General features: G+C 40.2%; 1 long non-coding RNA gene across 2 annotated transcripts in view; it reads left to right on the top strand.

Moving 5' to 3' along the window:
* LOC127514915 (uncharacterized) overlaps positions 1-23,486 on the top strand; it is a 125,311-nt gene that overhangs the window by 63,119 nt on the left and 38,706 nt on the right. For both annotated transcript variants that reach the window (XR_007930736.1, XR_007930735.1), the window contains exon 5: positions 20,589-20,657. This is a non-coding gene — a long non-coding RNA (uncharacterized LOC127514915). The remainder of the gene's footprint in view (positions 1-20,588; positions 20,658-23,486) is intronic.

The raw sequence follows: 23,486 nt of genomic DNA on the forward strand, positions 1-23,486 counted from the left end.
TATAAAAACCATTACATGTATGGAAAGTCTGTGTGTGTGTGTGTGTGTGTGTGTGTGAGAGAGAGAGAGAGAGAGAGAGAGAGAGTGTGTGTGTTTGTGTCTGTATGGAGTGAATCTACTGTACTGTTGATGAAATTTTTAGCTGCAAGCAATTACTGCCACACACACACACACACACACACACACTTAAATGACACGGGCGGTGGAGTGTCGCGTTTCCTTTTTCCCCCCTTTCCCTTCATCTGTTCTTCAACTGTTTTCTGAAGTTCAGACACTGGCGGTTTCCACTGATTTTAATCACAGCGAATCAAATGAAGATGAATCTTAAACACATCACAGATGATTTACACACAGTGCGTGTCGCGTGTGAACTCTCTCCAACTCTTAAAGATTGATTCCCATCCAGCAGAAACAAACATACGCAGTCATGTTGTCAATGTTTCATCGCGCTTATTGAATTCTGAAAGGAGGGCAATTTTAGCGGCATTGTGCAGTCTCGAGGTTAGTAAACACAAATAAGCAAATGAATGTGTGAAATATGGATGCGTTTGTTTGTTTGTGTGTTTGTTGATGCAGATTTGCAGCCTCGTGTCCCAGAAACCTCCCAAAAGAGTGATTGAAACTTGTGCGCCGCAATTAACTCTCTGAGCCGCATCTATAAATCAGCATCCTGGTATCTGCCGCGGCGCCGATCCCGGTGTCGCTTCGATATTAGACGCGTCCGCCATCTGTAAGATCCCATAACTGTCGGAGATTCTGCCTTCTCACCGCGGGGAGGGGAAGGAGACAGAGACGTCCTTTAGAAAATTATTTTTCATTCTTCATCCGCGACTCAGCTGACAAATAGACTCAATTTTCTCTTCATTGTGTCGGAGAAAAGAACGCAAACATTTGGAGAACAGGCCGTTTGCTCTTTCACTGTCAGATCAATCCGGCGGTAAATTCCAGATTATAATCTTAACGCTGACGGGTTGCACAGATGCGAGCGCATGTGTTTGTGTTGCGCATGCAACAGAAGTGATAAAAAGCAACTACATTTTTAATAGTTGGTCCCTGTGATGAGTGCGCTTGTAAGGCCGTTATTGTCTGTTTCAAGAGCAGAGCTCCAAACATCTTCAAAAGAACTCGCCTGCTTTACATATTCATGCCGTTATCTGCATTTCTCTGAATATGCCAGTTAGTTCTCACATACGCCTGCGATATTACTAATCCTGTTTATGTTTGCTCTCCCTGTGTTATTGCACCTCGCAAAATAGCAGAACTTCAATCGAACGGGGACCCGCGGACTGACCCCGGACATGAGAGGGAATCGCACACTAAATGCTCTTTGAATATGTAAAGTGTTTCTGAGAGGAACATTCAAATGCAGCAGAACTATCAGGTCCGGTTTCTCTCTCGCCCCGGGTCACGCGGTCGGGAACGGGATTATTTCACACACTGGTTTTGCGGGGGGAGCTCAGATCTGACACCTATCACACACACACTTCATGAAATGTGTGCCGTACATTTAGTCCTGGCTCTTCAGTGTTTTCTTGGATAATGTGAGTGAAAACGGCCCGACCACAGTGATTCACGGCATTTGTGTGGCGGAAGGAAACCGTTCCAGATATATTGATCACACAGGAGGGACCCAAACCATAGCAAGAAACCACCCCTGCAACCACCCAGAGCACCCTAGCAACCACACAGCAAGACCCTAGTAATCACACTGACCCTATCAACACCTTAGAAACCATCCAGAACACCCTGACAACTACATAGCAACGCCTTGGCAACCACCCACAGCACTCTAGTACTGACGTGTTTAAACAATTAATTTACTAACTGGCTTCTTGCGTGTGTGTGAGAGTGTGTGTGTGTGTGTGTGTGTGTGTATGGAAGTAAATTAATGACAAATGTATTTGAAACAAAAAGCGAATTTGTAAAGAGAAATAAAACGGATCAGAAATTGCCTGTCGAATATTATAGTTTTCATTTAATAATGAAAATGCATGTTTTGAATTGAAATATTCACCGCTTAATATACTTTAAAATGTAATTTATTTCTTTGATGCAGAGCTGAATTTTCATCATTCATTGCGAACAAAAGCTTCATTGGTGTGGCACTAGGCTATTTCACAGTAAACACTTCACAATCTGTCAAAGAAATCTTGTCTAAACATTCATATTACCTCTGTGACATTTTATGTATCATATCTGTAATATTATAAAGCCTATAAATGTTAGTGAAGTTCCTAAACGTAATTTAGGGAGGAGCGAGTCCATCTAATCTTCCAATCAACAGCCAGAGTATATAAGCAGCTGTTCCGGCGTCCCTCCACCTCCCCAAACTCCACCTTCATCTCAGGTACCTTGCCCTGTGTAATCATATCCTATATTTATTCACTGTGGGGGTATATCAGAGATCGAGTTGAAGCTGCTTTATCGAGCCCCTCATCAGTGAACAGCAAGCAAAATTAGCTAACCTAATACCCTAAAGATTATATGGGCAAACGAACTCGTTAAATGTGCAGTTTAATACATTGCTAGCACATTTTATTTCAGTATTCATTACTAGGGTGACCACCTGGCCTTTTTAATCTGTTGCAGGACAGTAGATGTGATTTTGTGGGACACGTGTGAAACAGATAAATTTACTACTATTATGCACTGTAAATACTGATTTACATTCGTTAGCAAACATATATGCGCCGATTAATATTTATGCCGGGGTGCCATAGAAACCACCTTAAACGAACTATTAACGTGAGAAGAAAGTCGTGTCTAAAAGTTGCAATCAATTTTTTATTGGTTAAAATGAATGGAGAATATCTCATGTTTTTCCGTAAGTTCTCGACCATTTCCGTGAGTGCCGCTCGAGCATCCACGGGATCGACACATGTTTTGTTCGTTGGAAATATTTGCCATCAGGATGGATAATTACATGCTTTAAATCATCAATTTGAGCAGCTCTTGAGGTTCTTATCCAGTTTGTGAGATGAAATCTTTGCTGGTGTAGCTGTGAAAAAAGATAATAATACAGAAATGCGGGATGCTACTTGCATCTTGCGGGACGCAGGACAAAGCTCCCAATTTCGGGACTGGTCACCCTATTTATTACATATTTCAGTTGATTTCACTCATCTCAGTGTAGCAATATAGTTTGGGAAAAGTTAATATGGCATGTTTACTATTAGCTCTTGTGTAGTAGCCTAAACGAAGCCACGCGTCTGCGCCATTCATTCACACAGAGACACACCGAACATGCAGGATTCATATTCAGTCTTTTTGTGGTTTAATATTCACAGACACTATATTGTGATTAGAATAAAGAACTTAAGAATAAAAAAAGTACCATTTTTTCGAGTTGATGTGGGCATTGACTGTGTTGCATGTATCGCCTCAGATTTTGCGCTTGAAGGCTGTGCTCTCTGTGGGCGTGGATAATGAGGTGACTCACGAACGACCGGCATCTCTCTTTTCAAACAGATTACATAAACAGAGAATATTTGTTTTTGATTTGACACATTATTTAAAACCTGACATTTTAACGCTTCTTTAGACATATGTCTCATGTTTGTGTGATTAGTATTCACTAAGTTACAGTTCAGTATCAGAATGAGCTTCATTGAGAAAGAGACTGCAGCTCACTCATGTTAGTTTTCTTTATTTTGCAAAAAGCACAATTTTGTTCATACTGTGAGTGCACACAAACAAAAGAAGACATTTCACAGTTTTGAATGATGTATAACTCTTATTTTTATGTCCAAAATTGACTATTTTGAGTCTCTTTCACACTGGTAAGAAAAAAACGAGGTGGTATCGCCGGCGCGACTGCCGACCCCAGGGAGTGAAACATACGACCATGTTGAATTTCAAACCATTAAAATGCAAGCCTTAAAAGACAATGCTTTAAAATCAAACACTGTTAATGGAATGTATTTATTTATTTATTTTTTCAATTAGTGCAATTGAACAAGCTTTTTTTTTTCAGAGACATTTGTCATTCATTTATCTCCATAGTGTGTGTGCGTGCGTGTGTGTGTGTGTCTGTGTGTGTGTCTGTCTGTGTGAGTGAGTGCGTGTGTGTGTGTGTGTGTGTGTGTGTGTGTGTGTGTGTGTGATTTGACTGCTAGTCAGTGAAAAAGATCCCAACTGTCCAAATTTCTCACTTCACACCTTCTCTCTTTCTCTCTGAGTTTGTCTTGCCAATCTTATTTTCTGTGACGTCTTTCCATCCATTTCATTTGGGTTTTGAAAAACGCCACCATTAATTGCTGTCCTCAAGAACACTCTCTCACACACACACACACACACACACACATACACACACACACACACACTCACACACACACACACACACACAAACTTCACATTTCTAAAGAACTAATGTGAATAAATCCATGTTTAGAGTTTGTCAGTTTATGAATTATTAAATGTTCTTTCTGTTAGTGTGCGTGAAGACTTCGCGCTCTTCAGGGATTATCGGTTGCCCCAGTTCTGCTGTGGTCCATCTGATGGGCGCGTGACCAGTGACACACATGTCTAAATTTGGCAGCGTGTTCTTGTGCCAGAGACACAGACTGGCCAACACACACAGGCCAATCAGCACTAACGAGGAAGGACATTTTAATTAGTCCCTGACTTATGTACAGGCTATACTCGGCCCTTCTGCTGATGCAGAGATCATGTCCATCTACGTTTATATGAACTGATTCCCCCAGTGAATCACTGTGGCTGTAAAAATGATATTTCAGCACTAATAGTGAAGAAGCTGCTTAATATCGTCGTTAGAGCTTTAATTCAGACGCTGATCATCTCTGTAATCGCTGAATAATCTCATCATAATCTCCTACCGATGTCAGTCAGATCGCAGGTTGATTATATAAAACACATGCAGCAGTAATGCATCTCATACATGTGCAAAACAGAATGTGAGACATTTGCTGCCCTGCAGGACAATAAACACCAGAGTAAATCCCTCCAACTGGCTATATGTGATTCAAACGAACAAAATGAAATGAACCATCTGATTCCTTCGTTGATTGTATTTACAAGCGATACCATGGCATTTCCATGTTGCATTTGCAAAAAAAATGCGGTATTGCCATAGTACTTTTTGTCAGTGTAAACTAAATTAGGAAAGAAGCAGTAGGAAAGAAGTTTGATCACCTTAATTGCGGCACAGAGCTGCACATAAAAGACATTGTGACTTTACTTTCTGTTCTGCAAAAAAAGCATTCAGATCCTGAAAAACCTAAAAATACGAAGAGCTATAAAAAGCCAATGGCTAGTTTACATAGCTCGTTAATATTGTTAAAGAAACATCAGAAAGAATCTGTAATTTGGAATACAAAAAGAATGGGTAATTGAGAATGCACATACCCAAGCGGCCAAATTATTTATGCCTAATGAAATGGGCTGCGCGTTCGTCGCACCGCCGCAATTAAAGGCCTGTTTATTACCTGTCCCACGATCTGACGCGCAACAACCCCGAGAAAACCAATCCCAACCACTCACACAACCAGGCCTTGCTTTATCAATATTAAAAAAGCAGAATATCTTGGGAAAACATGATCCCTTGTAATTAAAGCGAGCAGCTCGTTCACACTGACAGGACAGAAACACTGTTTGTACACTGGATGTCAAGTTGCAACCAAACTCTGCTGAAATTATCCTACAAAAGTAAGTAAAAATGGCCTTAAAGTCAAAGGTTTACATGCTTTTCTGATAATTAGCCAATGACATCAGCAGCTCCTCCAGCCAATCGGTGGCTGCTTTCATTTATTATGGGACCTTTAAGAAAACAACACGTCGATTCAATCGTGTTTCTCTTCTGAGATCCTGTTTCCACCTGGTATTAAGATGTGTTTTGGTTGATCGGATCACAAGTGGACGAGGGAGACACATTCCCGTTTACACCTGGTGTCCACTTTCAACCACTTCTGTCCTGATTTCTTCAAGGGGAGGGTCTATTTGCGGGTAAATGTAAGGTATTTTTTAGATATTTCGACATAATGGACAAAATAAGCTTGCACAATTCACATATGGACACGCCCGGAGACGACAGAAAAACATGGAGAGCATCGGCTTTTGTTTCTGCTCTGATATCCACAATACCACACCGAACGCTATGACATGGTGAGAGAACACTGTGATTTGTAAGTTTTTCATCTTCAAACTTCACTTGGGTCTTCAGCCGACAAAGTTTAAACACCGTCTTTTAACCCCGTTAAAACTTTTAACACGCCATTTACATTTGTATTTAGAGTCGCCCACTTGTGATCCGTTCGACCAAAACACATCTCGATACCAGGTGGAAACAGGCCTGAGTAGGACGCAATAATACGGTACAGTAGGTTGTGTTATATTGTGATCAGTCGTGGCCATATTGCTTTTATCAGATGATGTGTGTACACAATTAACACATTTTCTATAGTAAACCACCTACAGTTTGGACTAATTAACTACTACTTGGTGGAAGAATCTCCAGCACAAAACCATGTTAATCAGTGCAGGTGAACCCGTATTTATTTACCCATCTGTTTTCTTCTACCTTTAGTTTTGTTGATGGTTTTTGAGGATGAGGGCATCACACAATCTGTCCATGTCTCATTTAACTAGATTCTGACTCTATATCTGTTTTTCAGTCATTATGATTGCACAGTTAGTTGCATAAATTGCATTGTCTTTCTCTTTCGAGCCGTTTTTGAGGATCAGCAGCCGGCCAAACGGTGACTGACGGATGGGTGACGGGAAGTACACGGTAATTGCGTAAATGATGATGTTTGTATGATGTTTATCTCTGGTTCTGTCGGTCCTCCTGAGGCGCTAAAACGAGAGGAAACTTGATCTGCCGGTGCGTCCGTATCAGAGGTCTGCGCATCTCTGCGCCGGGCTCGTTTATCACGCGGTGATTTGGGTCTGAGATTTGGCGTTTGTTTGACGAAGGAAAGAGATTACGGTCATTAGGAGCAGAATCTTTGTTTTGATGGGGCTCTTAATGGAGTTGCATTAGGCGAGTCCTGAGGGCCAGTTTTGGAGTGATTAAGCAAACAACACATTTACACGTCTCTAATTGAGGCCGCCATCGCAGGAAACTACAGAACGCTGCCGTCGTAATGAACTACGGCGGGGTGAAGATTACCGGCGCGAACGTGACCTTGAGGCCGTCGCTCCGACCGGACGCGCAGAAACAACAGTGTTTGTTTCGAGAGGAATAAACTTGCGTGTCACTCACTTGACTTTAATTATAGAGGATAGATAGCATCCCAATTACGAGCTTCCTTCTTTCTCCCCATCCTTAGCAACAGATTATTTTGCTACACTATTAATTAAATCTGTTACATTGGGAATAGGTTGATTTTCAGGGGTGCAGACGGGGATGTTTGGAGAGTAACGCTGGCCTAATTTGCCTTCTGATGATAAAAGCCACAGAAAAATGAAACCGTAATCACCTGATATAAAGGACGCTTCCTTTGAGCCCTAACACGCATCTTGCTCGATTTTTCATTCATATATTTCTTTTTTTCTCTGGCTGTTGTTTGGGTAAAGTGGGTCACCGAGCGCATTTCGCAGAAACTAACTTTCAAACGGCCGTGTTTTCTCTTTCCCCGGTTAAACATACTTCCACGTCTCTCTCCCACGTGTCTTCTGCTCATTAAAAATGTTTAACAACATTTTAATTGAAGAATTAATTACCTTCTGCTAGGCAAAGTCTTGCTAAACTACAACAGGGGAGTCATCAGTGAAAGCTAGAGAGAATGTAAACACATCATCTACCTTCAGAGAGGTCCAGCGCCAGACGATGACATCAGCAGCTCCGCCAGCCAATCGCTGGCTGCTTTCACTTATTATGGAAAACAACACATTGATTCGATCGCGTTTAATATGGTACAGTAGGTAGTGTGATATTGTGAACACAGTCATGGCCATAGTGCTTTTATCAGATGATGTGTGTACACAAAACATTTTCTATAGTAAACCACCTACAGTTTGGACTAATTAACTACTACTTGGTGGAAGAATTGTCAATTATTATTACTAATCAATGTAACTATTTAATGAACATTAGTATATTTTATCATATTGCGGTTGCTGAAAGCAGGAAGGCCATGATTTTACCACAATTAAGGGGATTTTACTCCGTTATAGGAGTTTTTACAGGTTTTCCTGTAATGAGAAACCTTTTTCTCCAGTTTGGATACTTCATTCTAATCAATCATTTATATTCAGTTGATTTTCTGTATAATTATTATGTAAATATACTGTGTTGCATAATATATTTACACATATAAACATAATTGCATGCTTATGTAGCAATATAAATAAATATTAACTTAAGCTTTATCAAAACATTTATATATATATATATATATATATATATATATATATATATATAGTGTGTGTGTGTGTGTGTGTGTGTCTGTGTGTGTTACAAAATGTCCCCACAAAGATGGTAATATCCAAAATTTTTGTCCTTGTGGTGACATTTTCTTTGGTCCCCATGAGGAAACAAGCTTATAAATCATACAGAATGAGTTTTTTTTCCAAAATGTAAAACAGCAGAATGTTTTCTGTGATGGGCAGGTCTAGTGTAAGGGGACAGCATATAGTTTGTACCGTATAAAAATCATTATGTCTATGGAGAGTCCCCATAAAACATGGAAATCCAACGTGTGTGTGTTTGTTTGTGTGTGTGTGTGTGAGTGTAAAGCCCCGATGAGTTCATCCTGTTTTAACCTCACCGGATCGTCATTAGACCTTCATTCTTTCCCTAACAACCTGCCATCAGGCCGCAACGGGCTAAACGGCCTTCTCTCTCTTCTTTGTCTCCTCCTGTTTCCTCTTCCCCTCTTTAGCTGGCACATTTGATTAGTTAATCGGCCTCTGTCCTCAGGTGGGGCTCACGGAGGAGAGCAGAGGAGAGGAGAGGCCCGTCTCCCCTCCGCGCCGCACGCCGCGTCCTGCCAAGCTGTTCTTTTGGACGCGAGCAGAGGCAGCTGTGTTTACTGGCATACATTTAGCAGAATCTATTATTCATATTGCTCACTATTAGAGCCAGATCTCTTGCCACCTGTCTCTCTGACAAGCTTCACCCTTTTGTGTGCTTTCTGCCCGCACCAAACGATCCTCTTCCTGATGAATTGAGTTTTTATGAGTATTGCTAACTAACAGTCTCGCTCCGAGCCATGGACGGCAGCCCGCGAAAGAGGGCGAGAGAAAGAGAGACGTCTGCGGAGGGAAGGAGGAAATAGTTTTCAAATGTTAATCTGTGCCATGAGAGAGACAGAGATGCAGAGATGCCATTTCAGTCCCAAACACGCTTCCCGTCAGGTGGGTTTTGAAGGGGTTAATCAGATCAGACAGACGTGTGTTGATCTGTTGTCGTATCAGTCTGATTTTGATTTGAAAGAGAATGTGTTTGGGAATGAGGACGTCTTTGGCAGAATCTTACAAACTGGAAATACGGTCTGATTATCCAATGAATGAGTTGTGGTCAGTGCAAAAAAAATGAACATATTTTGGCTAATGGACCCTATTCACAGATTGTGATGATGCGTTTCAACAGTTATTAAAGACACCATGAAATCAAAATGGACAATTCTTGTTTTTTTATGGAATATTGCAGTATTTATTCTTAATGATTTATCGGTGCACATCATTATTATTGTGTTAAATTCATGTTCCTGCTAATCTTGAATCAGAATATCTTCTCCTCCCTCTTGCAGCATCTCTTCTCTGATGACGAGGGCGGGGCAACCTGTCACTCACATGAGATCCACCAATAGCAAACCACAACCATCCAATCAAAATCAAGCCCTGCCCTACATTTGTTCTTGTTTGCGAAGCCGTTTCACTCAGATATACGACACAATAGAGGAGAAAACACTAGTTAAACTTCCCTTTCATAACGACTTTTAAAAAAAGTTGAATGTACATTTATAACACTATACTTTGTGTTTTATTACCTTGGCAGTAAATTGCAGAAAATTACTGTTTCTGAGACAACAGCTGAGGTGTATTACAAATTATATACAGATTTGACATATTTTTCTTACCAACATAATCTCTCAAAAAAAAAAAAAAAAAAAAAAAATCTTCTTTGCTATCATTGATTTTTATTTTTTTTTTATTTTGCTATTGGAACAAATGTGAATGCAAAAATATACCCAACTTTGATGACTTCTGCTTCTGTTTTTTGGCTAATAAGCACCTCATGCTCTCAGTCCAGATGTTTAGATTGATTCTGCAGTATTTTGTTCATGCATCAGTGTCATTATAAGGCCAGGAAAACATAAGTAAAAAATTACTTGTGCACCTGTCAGTCAAACTGATCAATGTCAGAAGCCCCGCCCACCTACTAAAGCACCTCCCCCTCCTTCTGCTACCTGATGAGATTGAAAAGCATCTTTATATATATATATATATATATATATATATATATTGCAGGCATATGCATTTTTAATCATGGAAGGTGCATTAACCCAACACAAAGCACGGTACACAGGAGAAAACGTATAACATAATTCATAATTGATCAAGCTCTGACTTTCATCTTCAACTCTCGTTTGCATAAAACTAATTACTCTGTAAATGGTATTCAGGGGATGACGTCGTGCTGTCAGGCTAGGAAACTCCTCGCACGGAAAGATTTACATGATGTTCCTGACATACAGCTTTACAATGATGCAGAATATAGAGATCATAAAGTATTAAATGATCCGCTGAACCGAACAGACACAAATACAGCAGGAGATTACAGGAAAAATAGTAACGCACGAGAGCTGCTGGTTTACACAAATACAACCGTTTCATAATCCACCTGCTTTCATGTTAATTCAATACGTTCGATCAATGTGTCGTGAATGAGGTAGACTGTCGGCGGCCGCGCTTCAAAGCGCGATCTGAAGGAGATTCTGACGGAAAATGTTCATTTTAGCAAGGACTGACATTAAGCAAATATCTGTTATCATCAGAGAGGGCCACAGCATTGTAATATGCACATTCAAACATGGAAACTCTTGGAAAATATTGTCTACAAATCTTGACCTAATTTACATGCAAGTAAGTTGTACGCTGGATTCTTTGAAATGCAAAACATATCTCACTTCTATATTTCATCAAGGCCCTTTTCATGTTTAATAAATTAACACTAAGATCCTCCAAGACTTTGTTTTTCATTAGCTAAAAGCCGAAAAAAGACACATTTAAAATCTTAATCACAACCTGCACAGTTATTTTTGCATATTTGTTCAGATTTGGCTCAACAGGAGAGCCAAGCCATGAGAGAATCTCCCAAAATCTGATTCATTTCAGCAGATCATATTTTCTGACAAATTTAAGTATTACGAAGGCAAATTATTCATCTCGGTTTGTGTCTTGTTCTGAAGACAGAAACTTTGATATATGAAAGAACATTTTTCACTCTCAATATCTCGACTTTAATATTCATTTAACGAAAAAGAGCCTTCGCTCGAGTCCTCTGTCCATGTTCTGATGGAACAGTGTTGCTTTCCAGTGTTGTTTTTATTGATTCTATTCAAATGTGTGGAATATACTTTTCTTAGTGGTAATTTGGGAAGTTTTCCCAGCAGCACCTGTGCACTTCCGGTTCCTGTTTAAGCCGTTCGTGTCCGGAGGGAGGAAATCTTTCACCCTCCAGAACAAACACGTCATGTAAATTAACATGCCAGGACACACTGCGATCCACCTCCAATCGTCTTTCCATTAAAACGGACAAACGGCAGCCTACGGCAAAGAGGGAGAGAAATAAATCAGGATAGTCTAAGGAATAGTAATCCTGACTGAACATTTTGAGCTGATTGATATAAATAACAGTGTCCTCACCATCTGTCCGGAGAGAGACCTTCTCCGCTCGCTGCTGAGCTGCTCCGGCGGAATAATTAATGAACGTTGTCCTTTGTGCTGGTAATAAAGACAAGACAAATTATGTTATAATCCAACTGGTGCTCGTTTGTCTCCGCCAAATAAAATGTCACATAAAAGAGAGGCCACGGTGTGGATTTAATGGAGTCGACCGTACCTGCTCCTGAAAACAAGAGACGGAGAGATGGACGTGAACCTTTGTGATGGTTCTTTATGGAGATGCTGTTTGTAGTAAAAGTCAATATGAAATCAGCATGGACTTTATTTACTGTCTTAGTTCATGTTCCTAGTCTTATTGTGAATGATTCTGAAACGACTTTCCTTTTTCAGTTGACATCATCAGTCCCTCTTATTTTTTAATCTTATTTCTGTAATGATAACTCTAGGTGTGTTTGGTATGGTAATGGATATGACAGTGTTGACATGTTTGGTCTTGGCAGAAGATCTGCTACGCTGCTGCTGCTGCTGTTAGTTATTGGTGCTGCTGTTGCTGCTGCTCTTTGATACCAATCTTTCATTTGAAGGCCATGTTTCTAGCATCTGTAAAACCGCATTCTTCCATCTTAAAAATATATCTAAACTACTGATTACTGTAACGCTCTACTGGGTGGTTGCCCTGCTCGCTTAATAAACAAACTCCAGCTGGTCCAAAACGCAGCAGCTAGAGTTCTTACTAGAACCAGGAAGTATGACCATATTAGCCCGGTTCTGTCAACACTGCATTGGCTTCCTGTTAAACATTGTATAAATTTTTAAATCTTGCTAATTACTTACAAAGCACTAAATGGTTTAGCTCCGCAGTACCTGAGCGAGCTCTTAGTTCATTATAGTCCTTCACGTCTATTGCAATCTCAGAATTCAGGCCAGCTGATAATACCTAGAATATCAAAATCAACCGCAGGCTGTAGATTCTTTTCCTATTTAGCACCTAAACTTTGGAACAGTCTTCCTAGCATTGTTCGGGAAGCAGACACACTCTGTCAGTTTAAATCTAGACTGAAAACACATCTCTTTAACCTGGCATACACATAACACATTATCTACTTCTATAATTCAAATCATGTAAATTGTTAGGCTGCATAAATTAGGTCAGCCGGAACCGGGAACACTTCCCATAACACCTGATGTACTCGCAAAAGCAGAATGGCGTCTATGCTAATATTAGTCTCTCTCTGTTTATTCTGAGGTTTACCGTAGTCTGCCAGATCCAGGCCGTATCAAGATGAGATGAAGGACCTGTGCCTAGACACAACAACAGCGCAGCCCTGAAGTGTTAACTAAACTATCCCCTGCGAAGGCCTCCTTCCCTTTCCTTTTCCTATGTAGATAAAATGTTACCAGTTCGCATGGATCCACGGAAACGACTAATAATTCTGTATTATGCAGGCCAGACAAGTAATTTGGCAATGTCACTTTGTAAAAAAGACTAAGCTTCTGCACACATATACATTCAAACGCGCACACCTATAGACTAAACACGTAAATGAACAGCAAGAACGCATTAAAAGCCTTCTGTTTTCAGTTTTCAGTCATTTAAGCGGCCCCTAAGTTAATAATTAACGATTTTTACAATGGAAGTGATTCAATCAAACTTACTTTAGCTCCATAATAACTTTTTACTAGAGCTGCTGTAAAGCCAAAACAATCAGTCCATTAATTTTCCTATTATCACTGTGAAGCTGCTTTGAAACTATCTGTATTGTAAAAAGTGCTATATAAATGAAGATGACTTGACTTAACTATTGCTGCTGCTGCTGCTGTTATTTCTGCTGCTGCTGTTGGTTTTTGCTGCTGCAGAGCAGGTACAGGACTTGCTACTGCCAATACATACACGGCACACTGCTGTGAGCAATATCCTCCTGAGACCCAGAAAAAAATAAGTTTTATGAATTTAGTATTTTTTCACGTCATTATATTGTTTAGAGCATAAGAAACAAAGTAAAAAATAACGTTTTTGAAAAATTATATTTTATTCATATTTTATGCTATGTCCTCTGTAGTGGACACCAGGACTAAGTTGTTTAAAAAATAACATGACATGTATAGACAAAAACAATGGGATTTTTTTTTTTTTTTTAATCACCAATCAATTTTTAGGCTTCAGGATTGTTTTTAACCAAACTTTGTATAAAGATGATTCTTAACTATGTTATGAAAGATATAATGGAATTAACTGATATACCATTTTACTTTATGCAGTATGTGGGTAAAATAGTCATACATGGATTTTCCCATTCAATATAATGTATCTATACACTGTATCTAATTTGCAATTTAATGTGTTCTTGGAGCAACATGCAATGAAAAAAGAAGTGTAATAATGGGAGTAATAATTGGCAACATTTTCATAATAAAATCTAATAATTAATAGAAATATTGATATATAATTTCTTTCCCTATTCACTTGTTGTATCTCTGATAAACATGCTGTAAGTCATGTTGTCCTGTATGAAATCAATGTCCTCTTTCGTAACAAAGTCATATTTTGATTTGAAACCCCATAACATTTTCCTGAGATGTTGATTGATAACAAACAATTTGAAAATTAATCTGATTTAAATGATAATTACAAAATATTATTATATTTCCATAAGAGTGCTAATTTTCATTTTCAGTCATATTTAAAGACCAAGAAGTTGTTGTTGTCATGGCGAAACCTCTAACAGTTTGGTATTTCTGCAAAGCCCTGAATGTGCTCTTTACAGGACATCCAGACTTAAAACTGTGCCATGTATGATGTCAGAGAAAATCACTAAAATATAATGTCCACTACAGAGGACAGAAGTCTATTCCTGGGTCCCAGGAGGATATAGCGTACATGAATTATCCGTTGCAGATCTATACAGGTGGAGCTGGGGAAGGCGGAGGGTTTCTGAAAGCGCGCTGCAACTGCTACAGAAAATGCTGACCAGTATTTGAAAGTTGAACAGCGAGCTCATTGGCTACTGATACAGCAGGAACCAATCAGCTGTGCCCTATAGAGAATGATGTGATTGCAAGCAGTTTGAGCTAAGGACCTATCAGCCTGCGCCATATAGAGTTTCATGACAGAACTTTGAATTTCTCTTAATCACTATGTTCTGGTATGGAACATCTATTTTTCAACATTTATTTATTTCCTGATGAAGTTCTAGCCTACATCCCAGCTAACAAAATATATTCTAAAAATGTTTGGATAACATTCCCGTTTAGTTACAAAAACATTTCTGAATGTACCCTGAATGTTGAAAATGTCCAGTTTTTTAAATGTTACTCAATAAATAAATTTAAAAATGTAAAAAACGTTACTTTTGAATGTTCTCTGAATGTTCCGAAACAAGTAGTAACATTTAAAAAAACGTTAGATTAACTAAAACGTTTTAGAGAACGTTGGCAGAACGTTCTGAGAATGTCAGCTGGGATACTGTTTCATTCGGAAATGCTTCACAATATGGAAGTAAAATGGGTTGAATGTCATTTCATGTTGCAATACATTTAAAGCAATACATTTCTGTTGTGAAGAGACTGTAGAGTGAAACGTTGACATTTATCCTTTGGTTTAATGGCTTGAGGAGTTCATAACCCGATATATGTGTCTGCTCACTCACATATAAATCACATTGAAAGCCCACATACCTAACTTTAAACTTGTATTTGAACATGGCAACACATCATCAATGTGTGTGTTTGTTTGATGAGATCTACATGAAAAAGAGGCTCTGCGGCTTTTGTCACATACAAACCAACAAAGAGTTCCCGTTAGCAGACAGAAGAGATGAGCAGCACGTGTGTGTGTATCACAATTAGATGATTGTTCATTCTGTGTGTTTGCTGATGTTCTGATAGTCAGTTTTCTTGTAATAGGACAATTAAAGGCCTGTCAGAAGCAGGACGGGCTGCTCATCCGCTGCCGACTGAAAAGCAGCAGGTGTGGATGTTTTCCACTAACTAGTCATGATCTGCTTAAAGGAACCCAAATGAGAAACGATCATTTATTCACCATCGTGATGTTCCAAACCATACAGAACATGGAGGAAAGTATCTGATAACTTTCTTTCTTCCAAAAATGAACTCAGAATGCAGTGCAGAACTACTCTTAATTCTTTTTCTTTATCATTTTTGGAGCTTGACAGTTGTGTTCATGAAATGCTGTTGAATAGAAAAGATTTATTGAATATCTTATTTTCTGTCCACAGAAGAAGGAAAATCATATGCTTTAGAATGGCATGAGGGTGAGCACATGAAGACAGAACTTTTATTTTTGAACTGACCCTAAGAACAAGAGAAATGTTCAGTCAGAGGTCATTTATAGGTGATTTCATCTACTGTGAGGACAAGTGAAATACAAATAAAACCCACAAACTGAAGCGTTTCCCCTTTTAAATAAATGAATGACCTGTTTGCAGGTCTGTGCTGTTGGCAGGAGCAGAGAGACCCGGGAGAGATCCAGAGATCATAAGGACAGAGAGAGAGACAGATAGACTGAGTGTGAAGTAAACAGATGCCAGTGATTCACTGTATTGTTTTGTTCATTGGTCAGGGCTCCTGCATCTTTTGACCACATTCCCATATTTCTTGTGACTAGTTACCCTGATTGATGAAGACTGGTTATATCACACCATCTACAACGTCAGCAAGGCTCGCCCTGATCGGCCTGACGGGGGCGCTACAGTACGAAATGGCTCATAATTCCTGAACTGTTAGGCTTAGGCTCAAGTGTCTATTATCGTTGGAATCCTTGGCTCAAGACGGGTGCATGCCTCGGATTCGCTCGTTGAAATTTTTGGGTATTTTGGATCTTTTGAAAATCCTACTTTTGCAAACTAGTCCTAGGTTTTTGACCCAATCGGAACCAAACCAGTGCAGTGAGATTGTCTGGAGTCTGATTGTCAATAGTTATCAAAAAAAAAAGTTGAAATTTCGATTCACGGTCTCTAAGGGCCGCCAAAACATTCGATGTGGGATGAGCCACTTTTACTAAAACGGCTATAACTCGTGAATGGAATGAGATGTTTTCACCAAACATGGCACACATATGTAAGAGCTCATTCTGTGGTCGCGTGGAAAAGGACATGGCGACTGGCCACTTGGTGGCGCTATAACAGGGGAAAAAAAAAAAAAAAAAACAGCTATAACCACCCAACCGTTAGTCCGATTGACTTGAAAATTGGCATGCATTGTCTTTGTCCAAGGTGCCATTATAGTCTATGAGGACATTGGCATATCTCAAAAAACATGGCCGCCATTGGCCAATGAATTTTGAGCACCTATTAGACAAGGTTAACGGAGGCCGATCGGAATAAAAATCAGTGGGCATGTTCGGCTCATGATCCTAGAGGTCTGTAAGAATTTTAAAAGAATTTGGCCACTAGATGGCGCTAACAAGTTTTAAGGCTCTGTAATCACATGGTGTTTCACACCATCCACACAATATGCATATCATTTGATAGATCTCCTCATACTGAACAACTTTGCCTCAAGAACCACCACTGTCGATCAATTTGTTCATTAAATATTCGCAATTATGTAAAAAACCTACTTTTGCGAAGTAGTCCTAGGTTTTTCACCTGATCGGAACCAGTGCAGTATAATTCTCTGGACTCTCTAGGTCAATAATTATAACTTTATCCTTTGGATAGCTATAACAGGGTCATTTTTTAAAATGGGCATGGCCAAGTGCATGCAAAAGTCTATAACTCCTAAACGAAAACTCGAAACATCACGAAAATAGGTGAGCACATGCGACATATGATTCTTAACAAGCATGAAAACTTTTATGGAGATCAGATCATAGGTGGCGCTATAACTGTTAAAAAGCTTTAAAAACCCATACATTTCCAATGATAAATTGCCTGTTTTGTCTGTACACGGTCTTTTCCTTTAGATTGCTAAATAAAATGTAATATATTTTTGCGCAAGTGCTTAAAGGTCTTAAAACGCTTGAACCCCGATAATTGCTCGCAGCTATATTTTTAAATGTTACTATTTGTTTCAGAATGTTCAGAGAACATTTAAAAGTAACATTCCTATAATGTTTGAAGAATGATAAAATGGAATGTTCCCTTAACGTTTACATAACCAAGAAAAACAAATAATATTAAATAAAAATGACATTTTGGACATTCGGAGAACATTCAGATGTAATGTTTTCATAACTTAATAGGAACATTATAGCAAAATGTATTTTTAGAATGTATATTTGTTAGCTGGGTGCTAAATACTGCCTAAAAATTGCTTAGATTGCTTTGCAAAACCAGTTTATTTGTATTTTTAGTTAAAGTCACCATGAAATCAAAATGGACTTCAAGCCCCACCCTACATTATTTCTTGTTCCAGAAGCGTTTCACTCGGATATACTCGGATATATTTCTAATCAAATAATGATTTAAAAAAAATCACAGTTCATTTTACTTGATTCATCCCACTAGAAAAGGAAGGTCTGCTGGGCACAACAGTATCTACAGTATTCAGTGTGTTCTGGCTGTATATCGCCTGTATATCTGACAGTGTAGTTTGGTATAATTATTTATACATTCTACATACTGCAGAAACACTAGTAGTAGTATGGTCATGTGTTAAGGTAGGCGAAGAGCCTGATGATGATGATGATGATGATGATGATGTGTTTAGAGGCCCTGCAGTGAATGAAAGCATGTTGCTCTTGTGTCTCATGCGTCGTTCTGCACATATTAAACAGAGCCGCGTTTCCGGTGCACTTCGTTTTAATTAGTGCCGAGTTTGATCTCCTACATTTCCCAGAGGCACCGCTACCGTTAATAAAACAAGCTGTACCTTACTGGAGAAGCACAGACACCCGCCGCACCTCTGTCCTCGCGTTCGCTTGTTTATCACACGACACAATCAGACACGATGTCGGACACGTATGAATCCGAGGTCACGCGTGCAGTGAATGCATCTGCTGTCGTTGTCTTTTTAAGCGCACTCCTCTCCGCTCGCTTTTCCTAATTAATCATCTGCTGGGTTCCGCCCCTTTAATGTGCTCGCGATGAGACAGATTGTAAAAACGGACTGATTAATGAACGAGGGGATGTTCGGCTGCAGGAATAGATACATACGTAAATAAGAGCAATAAGCCTTGGCACGCACCTATCGCGGGAAGGCTGATGATGCCCAACACGCACCGTCTGTGCCCTCGCTGCCTTGGCACGCGTACAGGCATCTGCCGAGGTGCCCCTGCCAACTCACCGTATACATACAAACATCTGCCTCCCGCACAAAGGGACTCGGATGACGGGTCCGAGAGAGGGAGCGCGTCGCGTTCGCGCCGCTCCTCCATACAAAAGCCGTAATGTTTCCTGTCGAGCCATTAGCCGTGATAGGATCTGCTCGGGCCCCATTAAGTCATCAGTGTCCACCTGTGATAAAGGGACTCATTTGTTTTCTTAAAACTCCACTTAACGTCTACTTAACTCAATTTGTCAGGAAATGTCCTGCAATTTCCTCCAGGCCAGAAATCTGGCAGGGGCTGCTGAGGGGACGCAGCGATCAGGATGCGTATTCAAATTCAACGGGGGGATCAGGTTATAGCTGTGTGTGTGTGTGTGTGTGTTCAGGAACATGAAGACGGTTAGTTTAGTTTACCAGCTGAAACCGCTCTTGACAAACTCTGACAACATCTCTCGAGAACATGAATCTAATTCCTCTTTTAAAAATCACTGATGAGATCTCTTAAATATGGCAATTGTTTCTCCTGGATAGCAGTGAAATTTACTCGCCCTCATGTTGTTCCAAACCTGTATGACTTTATTTCTTCTGTGAAGCACCAGTGGAGATGTTTGGGTCACTTCCTCATACGAAGCATCATGTGATTTCAGAAAACTTGACCATCTGGATGACAAACATGCGGTTTGGAACGACATGACAGTGAGTAAATGATGACAGAACTTTCATTTTTGGGTGAATTATTCCTTTTGCCAAGATACCAAAGTCTACTATCAAAAGTCAGAAACCTCAATATGAACTTGAAAATCCTGTACTCTACAAGTATTGACTCATTTGTGTCTGTTTTTATTTCTTCTTTACTGTAAGAATTTCAGGAGAAACATCTGAGACGGTTGTAGTCTAGATCATGTGTGCTGGTTTACTTGGACACACTCATACTGATAAATGTAATGAGTTCAACAGCCATAACAAACACTTTCCATTCCTATCTGCCACATAAATAAATGTGAATGTAAACTCATCTCCTGAGTTATATGAAAGAGCAACTATGGGTGTCATCCCAGCTGACAGGGAACATTGTGTGTTTGCTGCAGTATCTTTCAGTGTCTCGTACAAGAAGCAGGTTGTTGTCGTTCTCATTTATATTTTTCATGAGGTCTCTCGCTGTAGATCTGAGCCCACAGGAGTGAGTCGAGTCCCTCTGGACAGACGGGTCAAGAGGAAACAGACGGGTGTGTAAAAGTCTTAACCAGCTAACGGCTGACCCGCTCTGAGCCCACTTAACCCGGTGTGTTCCACAGGAGGAGAACTCAGACCTGTTTGCACCCAGCGCTGTGTGTGTGTGTGTATGTGTGTGTGTGTGTGTGTGAGGAGGGTATTGTCAGCATCTGTCGTGGTTGGAGAGCTCAATGACCAGGCAATGGGGTGGCGCTGAGTTGGCTGTTATCCTCCCCTCCTAATGAGTCACGTGTGTGTGTGTGTGTGTGTGTGTGTGTGTGTGTGTGTGTGTGTGACACCACTCTCCTCTATGTGTCCCTCTTGCATCTGTCTGTTCCCAGAACCTCCTGCTGGACACTTCAACTCAACATTACTAATCGTAGATGACATCAGCTCACATGACGTTACAAGTAAGTCCTTTACCTTCTTTGTGTTTGTTTACCTTGGCTTAAAGCTTTAAACTCACTGCATCTCATTCATAAAAACACAAAACATTACAAAAACATTTAAATCTAATCACTTTTAAATGCACCTCTTGATGGAAATAACATCACAACATTTATTTCCATCAAGAGGTGTATCAATTTTTGGTCAAGATCTTCTATTGTCGACGCAAGAGTCGAGCACTCTGTGAAGTCTCCTCCAGCACATCCCAAAGACTTTTTATGAATTTAAGGTCTGGACTCAGAGGTGCCAATTCATGTGTGAAAAATGATTCTTCATGCTCCCTCCCAACCATTCTTTCACAATTTGAGCCTGATGAATCTTGACATTGTTATCCTGGAATATGGCCATGATATGTCTTCCTACATGGTTGTTTAAGGAATGAAAAGCTACACACTCCATCAGTTAGGTTTAGAAGAACTGTTGCCAAACATATAAAATGCTAGAAAAATAATAATTAGTGCAAAAAAAATTACTAAATATTTATTTCATTACAGAAAATATGGAACATTACTCAAATTAATCAAGTGAATCATCTTAACAAACTGAATCACTGATATGAATCTGATGTGTAAGAGAGGACACTCAAAGTGTTTAATTATTACTTCAGCACTTTAATGTGCAACACCACATCAAAAACAATCATTATTACAGGAACACACTCACTGTTTCAAAGTCAATGTGAAAAACTGTTCTCAACACTACCGTAATTTCTGTGAAAAACGTCTTGATTACAAATGTAACCCTGGTTCCCTGAGAAGGGGAACGAGGCACTGTGTCTGACAAGACACTATGAGGAACGTCATCAGCATGACCGTTATCTGAAACACGTGTTTGTAAACACGACAATATCGTTGGCCAACGACCAATCCATGACATCACTACTGGTGCCACCATGAGTACAAGAGGGAATCTGTAGTACATGTCATCAACTTCGTCTGAAGGAGACGTAAGCAGGCAAGCCAGAGGCATGGTAACGAGACACAGTGTCTTGGTCCCGGGGTTAAATCTGTAACTGAGACATTCCCTTTCCAGGGCAAGACCTCCCTTCCTTAGCGGACCAGGTGCCAGTGCCCGTCCTAAGGGCAGAGCTCAAATGTCTGGTAACGATAGCCTTATATACTAGACAATACCTTTAAGGGAATATTGGCTCAGGGAGTTAGTCAATTCCCTAGCCTGTCACTATCACTAGGAGGAGCAAGCTCTACCCATAGTCTGACTACAGTCACAATCACAAGAGACCAGCACTCCCGAAGGTGCTTGCCAACAAGAAGCGATGCTAAAAGGCAAAAAAGCCACTTCTCATTGGGGCGCAGAGATGAGTATCTCTAGCGAGTAGAGGACTCAGCAAGACGATCCTCGGTAGTAGTGAGGGGAGTACCACTCACACTCAACCCTAAAGATGTTTACCACGGGGAGTTCTCAAAGTGTCAGCTACTACCACTCAATATAGAGTACCTCAGAGATGACGTGTTTTTTGTAGGCAAAACCCGGAAGTGAGTTAGCATTTTAGGACTTCCGGTTCCATCGCCCCAAAGTCAATGGGTTTTTTGAATGGGTTTTTGCTAAATCGCCTGAAATAAGGTCTGTGGTTAACAAAGCCTCTAAATATTTTCACGTTTTGATCTATGACATAAAACACACCAGTTATAACCCGCTTGTGATTTTTTTTAAACCTTTATTGTGTCTTAAAAACGGCAGTTGCTAACAAATTGCTAAAAGGGACTACTTCCTTTGGCGGGGACTTTAGACGTCATCATGACAAACAGGACATTTGGACAGCATTTCTCATGAAAAAGTGGATAAGTATTCATACACAGCGCAGATCATAATCAGCGAACATGTTTTTAAATAAAGTTGTTTTCTAAATAAAGTTTGAGGAAGCTTGGCGGTGGTGACGTTGATCCTCGACCATGGTGTGCTGTAGTCCGTTTATAGCCTACTGTTAGCTTTTTATATCTGACAACTTTATTTAGGCTTCAAAATGTATAAATGTTGTGTTAACTTGTAATGGTTATCTTGATAGACAAAACGTGTAAGTGTCACAAACCTTTGTTAAACACAGAACTTAATTTTTGTGATTTTTCCAAAAGTCTATGGGAAAAATGCATTGGCTTTCGATCGAGGGAACCTGTGCGCCGCTAACTTCCGGGTTGGCCTACAAAAACACGTCATCCCTGAGGTACTCAATTGCTGCCTGTAGAATATGATTCCAGGAATTGGAATAAGCTCATGCCAAGGGAGCAGAAGACCCTATTTAAAGACCCTAAACAGTAGGGAAGGGCAACTCTACGCTCAACCCCGAGGATCTGCTGATCACAGGGAGCCAACGGAGAGCTAGCTACAATCATTCAAGATACTGTAGTCCCGTGCCAAGATCTCAAGACTCCAGCACTTCTGAAGGTGCCCTACAACAAAAAGGGTTCTCAAACTGGGGCAAAATACCTCTTCTTGTCAGGTTCTAGATATCAGCCTAAGCTTCTCCCTACTAAAAGGAATCCCAGTAGTGCAGAATGGTTCAACTCCACACTTAACCCTGAAGACCCGTTAATTAAGGGGAGCTTACAAAAAGCGCGGCCACACCACTATACATAGCTGTCTCAGGAATGGGATTCCAGGAATCATGTCGTGCTCTCTCACATGGAGTGGAGGACCCTCACTGAAAGAAAACAATAGTAGTGGGGGAAGGGTTCTACTCCACACGCAACCCTGAAGACCGGTGTATCAAGGGGAGTCAAAAAAGCACTAGCTACAACCACTCGAGATCACTGTCTACCCCAGATCTCAAGACTTCA

This window comes from Ctenopharyngodon idella, chromosome 6 (assembly GCF_019924925.1).
Source record: "Ctenopharyngodon idella isolate HZGC_01 chromosome 6, HZGC01, whole genome shotgun sequence".
NCBI lineage: Eukaryota > Metazoa > Chordata > Actinopteri > Cypriniformes > Xenocyprididae > Ctenopharyngodon > Ctenopharyngodon idella.